Source organism: Peromyscus maniculatus, chromosome 11 (genome assembly GCF_049852395.1).
Source record: "Peromyscus maniculatus bairdii isolate BWxNUB_F1_BW_parent chromosome 11, HU_Pman_BW_mat_3.1, whole genome shotgun sequence".
Classification (NCBI taxonomy): Eukaryota; Metazoa; Chordata; class Mammalia; order Rodentia; family Cricetidae; genus Peromyscus; species Peromyscus maniculatus.
The window spans coordinates 48149613-48157539 of NC_134862.1; the positions used below are offsets into that span (position 1 = coordinate 48149613).

Below are 7927 nucleotides of genomic sequence, written 5' to 3' on the forward strand. Positions count from 1 at the left end.
GCTCCTTAATCATGAACAGAGAAAATAGCACCTGTAGGAAAGAAATGAATAATAACGCTCGAGACAAGTAGGATATCATAGACAATTCTAGTGAGGATATAAATATATAGAAAATTATTTTTTCACACAATATGTTCTAGTCATGGTTTCCTCTCCATCTCCTCAAAGAGCCTCTGAATTAAAACAAACAATAAACGAACAAAAAACAAAGACATACAAGAAATGAACACACACAAAACTCATAAAATGAAAAATTGGGAACCATAATATATAAGCAAAAGGCCAGGAAGGGGGAAAAAGACTCAAACAAAGCAATATGAGGCAAAAAATGAAAATCTTCAAAAACACCATTGAGTTTGTTTTATGTTGGTCATCTTCTGCTGGACATAGGGCCTGCTTTTAAGTGTGGTTTGTATGCCTAGTATGACTACATTAAGAAAAGCAATTTTTCCTTTGCAAGCAGTAGTCAATTAAAGGTGTCTTCTTGGCTGAGAATGGGAGTTATGTCCATTTCTCACTTTCTGCACAGGAATCCCATGTGGCCTGAAGCTATCTAGGCCCCGTGCATGCTGCCACAGTCTCTGTGAGTTCAAATGTGTGTCTGTCTTGTTGTGTCCGGAAGACAGTTTTCTTGGTGTCCTCCATCCCCGCTGTCTCTTACAATCTTTCTGCCTCCTCTTCCACAGGGTCCCCTGAGCCCTGAGGGGAGGGGTTTGATGAAGACATCCCATTTAGGAATTAGTATTCCAAGGTCTCTCGTTATCTGCACAATGTCCCGTGTGGGTCTCTGTGATAGTTCCCGTTTACTGCCAGAGGATGATTATCAGATGATGGCTGAGCGAGGCACTGACCTATAGGTATAGCAGGAAGGTGTTAGGAGTCATTTAATGGCTACGTTAGCAGAAAAAATAGTATTTGGTTTTCTTGCAGGTTCATGGCCTATCTAGTCTCAGATTCCTGGCCACTTGATCAGTGTCAGGCAGGAGTTCCAGCTCATGGAGTGAGCCTTGAATCCAATCAGATAGCTGTTGGTGATTTCCATAGCCTTGTGCCATACTGCATCAGCATATCCTGCAGGCAGGTCATCGTTGTAGATGGAAGGGTTTGTAGATGGGTTCGTGTTCACCTTTCTCCTCTGGTAGCAGGCAGAGTACCTTCCAGCACCATGAACACTAGTTAGGAGGAATGAAACCTCTAGTTGGTACCAGCTGGACTTCTATGTGTTCAATGAGATATGTAAGAGGTGTCTTCAGGAATAGGCCCTCACCATCAATTTGTGAAGAGCAACCAATAGTGTTGGCAATATCTGAGGGTTTTTTTTTTTTTGAGGTGGTGTCTTCATGGGGTCCCTTTGGCCAACAATTTAATTAGATTTCATGTATTTCTGGCACTGGGAGTTTTCCTTGGTGGTGAAAGATGCATAATTCAGGCTTTGTCCCCCCGTTATTTGATTGCTCCATTTAAATTTCTTTCATACATGTATAACTTTTAAGAAGCTTGTACTGTAGCAGTAGTTTCTATATGACCCCTCAAATGGTCCTCAGTGTTAATTGTCAGGAGGGTGTGTATTCTGTTGGTGACAGTTGTTAGTACTATTAACGTCCCACATAGAACCAAGATCAGTAAAGTTGAAATAGAAAAATTAGAAGAAGACAAAATAAAGAGAAGGAAATGTAGAAAACATCAAAATCAAATTCCTTATTTCTTCATAATGCAATAAAGAGACAGTTGTGTAGCTACCCCGCCTGAAGGAAGTCTGCAAGACAGGCAGACAAGAGGCAATCAGTAGAGCAATGCACTGCACTGAGCTTCTATTTCTACTAATTAACTAAGCCATGCTTGTTGGCTACTTCCTGGACACATTAGTAGACACTAGATATTTAGTGATCGATGAGATTGATTAGTTTCTGATTACCATTCTTCTGAAACTTGCTATCCGATGCAACCCTCCTCTTGCCATCATTAAATGTTGATTTTCATGTGAATGAAGTGTGAGATAAGTGATGGGACTCTTCCTAGAGAATCAGGAATCAATCAAAAGTTCCACCTTAACTTTGGCTTGGCTAAGTGATAGCCAGGACTGTCACATTGTCTTTCTCTGGAAGAGAAGACACTAACTTGATTGGATGGAAGTAGAAACCAGAAAATTTGTGTTGTTGGAGACAGGTACAGAATGAACTATGGATGAGGGATTCCTCTCTGTCCTCCAAAAGTGGATTTCCCTAGGAATGTTATTGTGGATTTACATGTAAAGTGTAAGTAAATGATGAAAAAGTTATCAGCGGCATACCATCCTCTCCCTCATATTCCTCAATTAAAAAAAGTACTATTGAAAGTCACAAGCCAAAAAAATTCAGTTCTTTCTACTGTAGGTAGGATTTAGAATCTAGTTTCAGTCTATTTCAACTTAGGCCATGGTTTAGGAAGATGGCATTACTAAGGACCATTTGTTAAAGACTGAATTCAGTATAATTGTAACACAGAGAATCTCCCACTGTTAACTACACAAGCTGCAGGACTACAAATCCAGAAAAGCTACTGACTTCATGACACAGATTTTAAGAATGAGCCATTGAGTTTGCTGAGAACCTGACATTGTCACTCACTACCTGGGATATGTTGAAGGACAGACTTGACACTGAAAAGTCCATCCCTCTGATCTTCCTTAGAAAAACTGAATGACAGCTTGTGAGTCCATCTCAGAATCTTTCACAATTGTCACCTCTAAGATTCTTTATCAAGTCCATTTTATCCACATGTCCTTAGTGGGAATTAAACATTGCAAATACATTCATCTCAAAAAGTTGGGAAATACAATGAGAGTTTAATTATTTGTCCTATGTTCAGTTAATGTAAAACTATCAGAGTAAAGTCAGTTTATAAGATTTTTGGTCTTGCTCACAAGTTCTTTAATATGGCTAATTTAGTATGAGACTCCATGCTGGCAGCCAAACTTGTAGGTTGGAAATAAGATGGAGTTTTCAATTTAGGTCTCCTTCCACCCTGTTTTTTATTACAGCCAAATGCAGCATGCTGTTTTAAGATTCTGTGGATTATAAACATTTATGTGCAATCCTCTTTTAAAATTATTGTTTTCCAGACTTTAAGAGGCTAGACCTATTAAAAACTTTAACATTTCCTAAGTTCTTAGCTGAGGAGGAAGAGCAGGGCCAGCGTCTACTGGTCAACCTTCCCTATGAGCAAACTCAAGGCTCTGGTTTTTTTTTTTTTTTTTTTTTTCTGAGAAGCCTTTCTCAAAATTTATTTCCAGCTACTTTTGTTTTCCTTGAGGGACCTTTGGAACACTATATTGCTACTTTTCATGTTTTTTATTTGCCCTCTGGAACAATAAAAGCTCAAAGGTTCATAAATATGCATTCTGTAAATGTATTATGCTGACAAAGTGTTGCCCAAATAGCTGCCTTGGCCTTTGGGGACTGAGTGAGTTTACAGCATGCTTAAACAACACTGCAAGGTAGGAGGACAGAAACGAAACAGAACTGAAGAGCAGGACAGGCAATAGGAGGAGAGAGAACGAGAGATAAACAAAAAGCAGGAATGAGAAATAAAAACTTAAGAGCCACCTCCACAAATGAAGGGAAGAAGAAACCATAGAGAAAGAAATTAGAGGTAAAAGACAAGCCATATTTTATACATGCTTCCAAGGCCATGAAAGAGAAAGAGCAATTTCCCCACTAATAACCTAAAGTTATTTGTTTTTCCCTTAAAGTGGTTTGACTGAGGAGCTTAGACATCTTGTTTTCTGATTTATGCCATGATTTTATTAAAATAAAATTTGAAGAGGATGTCTGTGCCTTTATTGATTCTAATTCTCATTGGCTCAATATAGTTTGACTCAATTAAACTCAAATTAGGTAAGTTACAGTTCTGATGATTATCAATATGCAAGGAATAGAAAGAATAGTATTTTCCCCCCTGGTGAAAGTAAAGGCCCTATACACATAAGTCTCCACTGAGTTGTGTTAATGAACATGAAGACAAGATACAAGTGAACCGAAGTTCCAGTTTGGAATAAATCTGTCAGGCACAGCAGTGACCACTGGCTAGGCCCCTGTTAACAGCTTCTTCTCTCATGAGAAATTAACTGTGAAATTTTTAAATCATATTTTTGAAATAAAAATTAAAGTATCATGCCAAAGAATAAACAACTTGAAAAAATAAAAATTTGTGTGCAACTTGAAGGAAAAAAAAAACCTGAAAATCAGCAAAACAATTGAGGAAAAATTGGGCAGAATATGTGAGGTACTTTAATTCATTGGGTAATTTTTCCATCAGATTATCATTAATAGTAGTAATTAATACCAATTATGCCACAACCATCTGACTACTCTTTGGAAATACTGAAAAGTGATAGACTAGTCTTCAACTACTTTCTCAATGAATAGTTTCCATAAAAGTTTTTCCATTCTTAAAGCTAAGAGTCTATGATTTATCTGACATCTTCACTCCATCATGAAATTCTGAACTGATATTAGCTGGGTCTAAGAACTCTCCCGATCTACTGCCCCCTCATTCCTTCAAATTCTAGCTCTGATAATAATGTTCTGATCACTTCAAAAAGTTGTCTCAATTGCATTTTGAGTATATGTGCATATAGTAAATGAGTGTGTGGGGGTGAGCACACATTTGTGTGTGTATGTGTGTGGAGGCCAGAGGTCAAAATCAAGTCTTCCAGATTGCTTTCCATCTTATCTTTTGAGACAAGGTCTCCCACTAAGCCTGAAGATCCCCAGTTCTCTAAACTGGCTGAGTGGAGCTCCAGGAATCCTCCTGTTTCTCACCCTCAACCCTCCGCCCTAGAAGTGGGGTTATGTGGGCACACCATTATGTCCAACCTTTACGTGTGTCCCTGGGATCTAAAGTTGAGTCTTTCTGTTTGTGCAGCTAGTAGTGCTTTTTAAACTGAGCCGTCTTCCCAGCTCCTCATCTGTGATTTCTCATCGCTTCTTGGCCTTTTGGCTAAGATCAAGTGTAGTATCTGTGATTTCTCTTTCATTTACCCAATGGAAATAAAGCATCATAAAAGGCTGGTCACCGGGCAGTTCCTAATTGCAGAGAGGAAATGTAGGAAATATAATGGGGTACAGTCAAATTCCCGTAAAGATATAACCAAAATTCAGCCACAATTGCTACTTCCTTCCTGTTCGACACTTGAATGTTCATCCAGAAAATGAATGGGATAGAGTAGTGGACAATGGAACTAAGATATATAATATGTTCGGGGGCTGTGTGGAGCCTAAGCCAGTTAACAGCAACCAGTGAGTGAGAAGCAGGGAAGATATGTCTGAGATAGCAGAGAATGGGCCAATTATGAAAAGCCCCATAGACCACACAGTATTCAGTTTTGTTCGACCATCTGACACAATATCTAAGGTAACAGTGTCAGGAGGAAGGTTTCAGCTGTCTTGGATGCTCTGTCATTTGGGAGGCTGCAATGCAGGAGAGCATCAGAGATGAAGGCTGTGGTGGTATAGAGCTTCTCGCCTTGTGACAGCCAGAAAGCGAAAGAAAAAGGGCAGAAGGGCCAGGGAAGGATACAGCCCTCAAGACACTCCCGGGTAACCTACTTCCTCCAGGTAGGCCCCACCTCCAGAAGTTTCCATGACATGCCCCTCCCCATGGAACACCATCATCTGAGAAGCAAGCTGTCAACACATGAACACTAGGGGCCATTCGAACTTCAAACCTTAACACACACTGAGGCTTGTAGCCCACTGTCTTCTCATATTTCAATAGCAATGTATAAATTGAAAGGATTAATCGGTGCAACCCAGTTCAAATTCACATTCACTAATTACAAGTTTCACATAGCAAAATGATCCTTTTCATTTGCAACACAGTAATATTTTCTGCCTTCTTTAATTCATAATATTCTGATTTATTTCTAAGATGTTATGTTACCAAATTAATTATCAAATTAATTGTGAACTCGGTTAGAAAGAAAATTTGCCCTGTGCAGTGAGTTGGAAAGTGGAAATGTTAGAGGCAGGAGGCTGAGTTAGATAGAGACTGAACCAGCCTAGGCAAAAGGTCTACAGTGAAAACACAGAAGGCAGAACACCAAATTGCCAGAATGCCTGAAGAATTTGTTCAAGTGACTTGCTACATTGTCAATATAATGGTTATTCACATCTTCAGAGAAGACCTTTAAGAAGGATTCTTCACAAAACAAAACTGGGGGCTGGTTATGGAACTGTCCAAATAGAAGAAAGCCACAGCAATAAATGAACTTGACCCTCCCACCTTCCCCAAAGGGCCTCATCTTTCCCAGGTTGCCTCTCACACAGGGTTCAGTACAAGAAATCTGCTACCTGAATGATTTCACAATGCCAGACAGGGACAATTCCGTCAACTGGAGCAAGAAGAAACCATGGATGGTCAAGTTATTTTCTTCTATTGCCTTTGTAAAAATTTATAAATTATGCTGAAATAATACAAAGAGAAGAAATGGCCATTGCCTTTACTCTATCGATTTCAATTATTTTGTCTTTGTTTCCTATGCTGGTGTGGTGACTTATGTATGATTTAATTCTTTTTCATTAGTTTATACATTTCAACATTCCTGCAGAGCTTTTGCCGAATTGAAGGCAGTGTTGTTTTCCAATCTTCATTTACAAAATATTTAAAATGTTCCCCTATTTCTCTTCAATTCCATTTTAAATCCAGGCATGTAGGCAAGTCCCTTTTCCCAGAGAAGAAATGAATTAAAATAAAGGAAATATCATGTGATTACACAGTTTACCTGTCTATCATTCCAGAGACTCTTGGCAACTCGGTACTAAAATCTGAGTTCAAGGTCACATTCACATGTGATCTTCAAAACTACTGCTTAAGGCTGAGCCTCTTTTGCAAACAGGTAGAGAAAGAGGTTTGGAGCTATGGAAAAATCTAGATGCATTAACACCGTAGGAAGAATGCTTTAAGGTCTCATCTGTTCTAAATGAGAGAACAAAAAACCTCCTTACAAGCGAAGAGTCCCCAGCTCTTCAGGGTGTCAACCTCTTCTACCTCTTCTACAGATGCCTTTTGTATCTGTTTTATGCGGTCTTCTGTATTCTTCCATTTCGTCTTTCGTCTCTATCTATATGTTCCATCCCCTAAGCCTAAATGTCAGTCTTCAATGTAGGGGCCTTTTATTATAATTGTTTTCCCTTCTCTGTCCCTTTGATTTGATCTCTTTTTACCTTTTTTTATGTTTTTTTTAGAAGAGAACCATTGTTTTCTGAAGCAATTCCATCACATCTCTAAGTCTCTTCCAGGAAAAATTAAAAAGCCAGCTTTCACAATCTCACCTCCTCTCTCCCCTGAGAACCAACAAAACCCTCTCCCACCATGACTGAAAATGCCTGGAGCATGTCTTATCTTACCCATCCACTGTTTTGCATTTAGAACTTGATTCTTAGAATATTCCTTGGTTATGAGTTAGTTCAGAATGTGGATATTAAATAGAAACTGTTATTCAAGAGACAAAGAAAAACAATGAACTGTCACCCAAGATTCTATCAGCCAGGAATCTTTGTTAAAGAGAATAAGGAACTGAGAACTGTACACGCTCATTTCTCAGTCCACTGATAATCCATTATCATAATAGGTCTGAGACACTGCAAGGTCCCAGACTGCTGTCTGAGGGGCCAGAGGCATTGGTGCATTGGAAACAGCCTCACAAAGGTTTGGGGAGGCGGCAGCGGTGGGGCAGGGTGAGTTTTGTTTTGTCGTTGTTGCTGTCTGTTTGTTTGAGACAGGGTCTCATGCAGCCCAGACTGGTGTCAAACTCACTGTGTAGGTAACACTAACACAGAATAACCTTGCTTTTTCACCTCTTCCTCCCAAGTGCAGAGTTACAGGCATGTACCAGTTCACCTACCATCCTAAGTCTTGGAAGAGTGATTTTCCTTGGATGCATAAG

General features: G+C 39.4%; 1 pseudogene; it reads left to right on the forward strand.

Annotated features, from left to right (window-relative positions):
• The first annotated feature begins 4960 nt into the window (after positions 1–4960).
• On the forward strand, positions 4961–5026 carry LOC121821466 (U2 spliceosomal RNA; annotated as a pseudogene).
• Positions 5027–7927: the final 2901 nt, after the last annotated feature.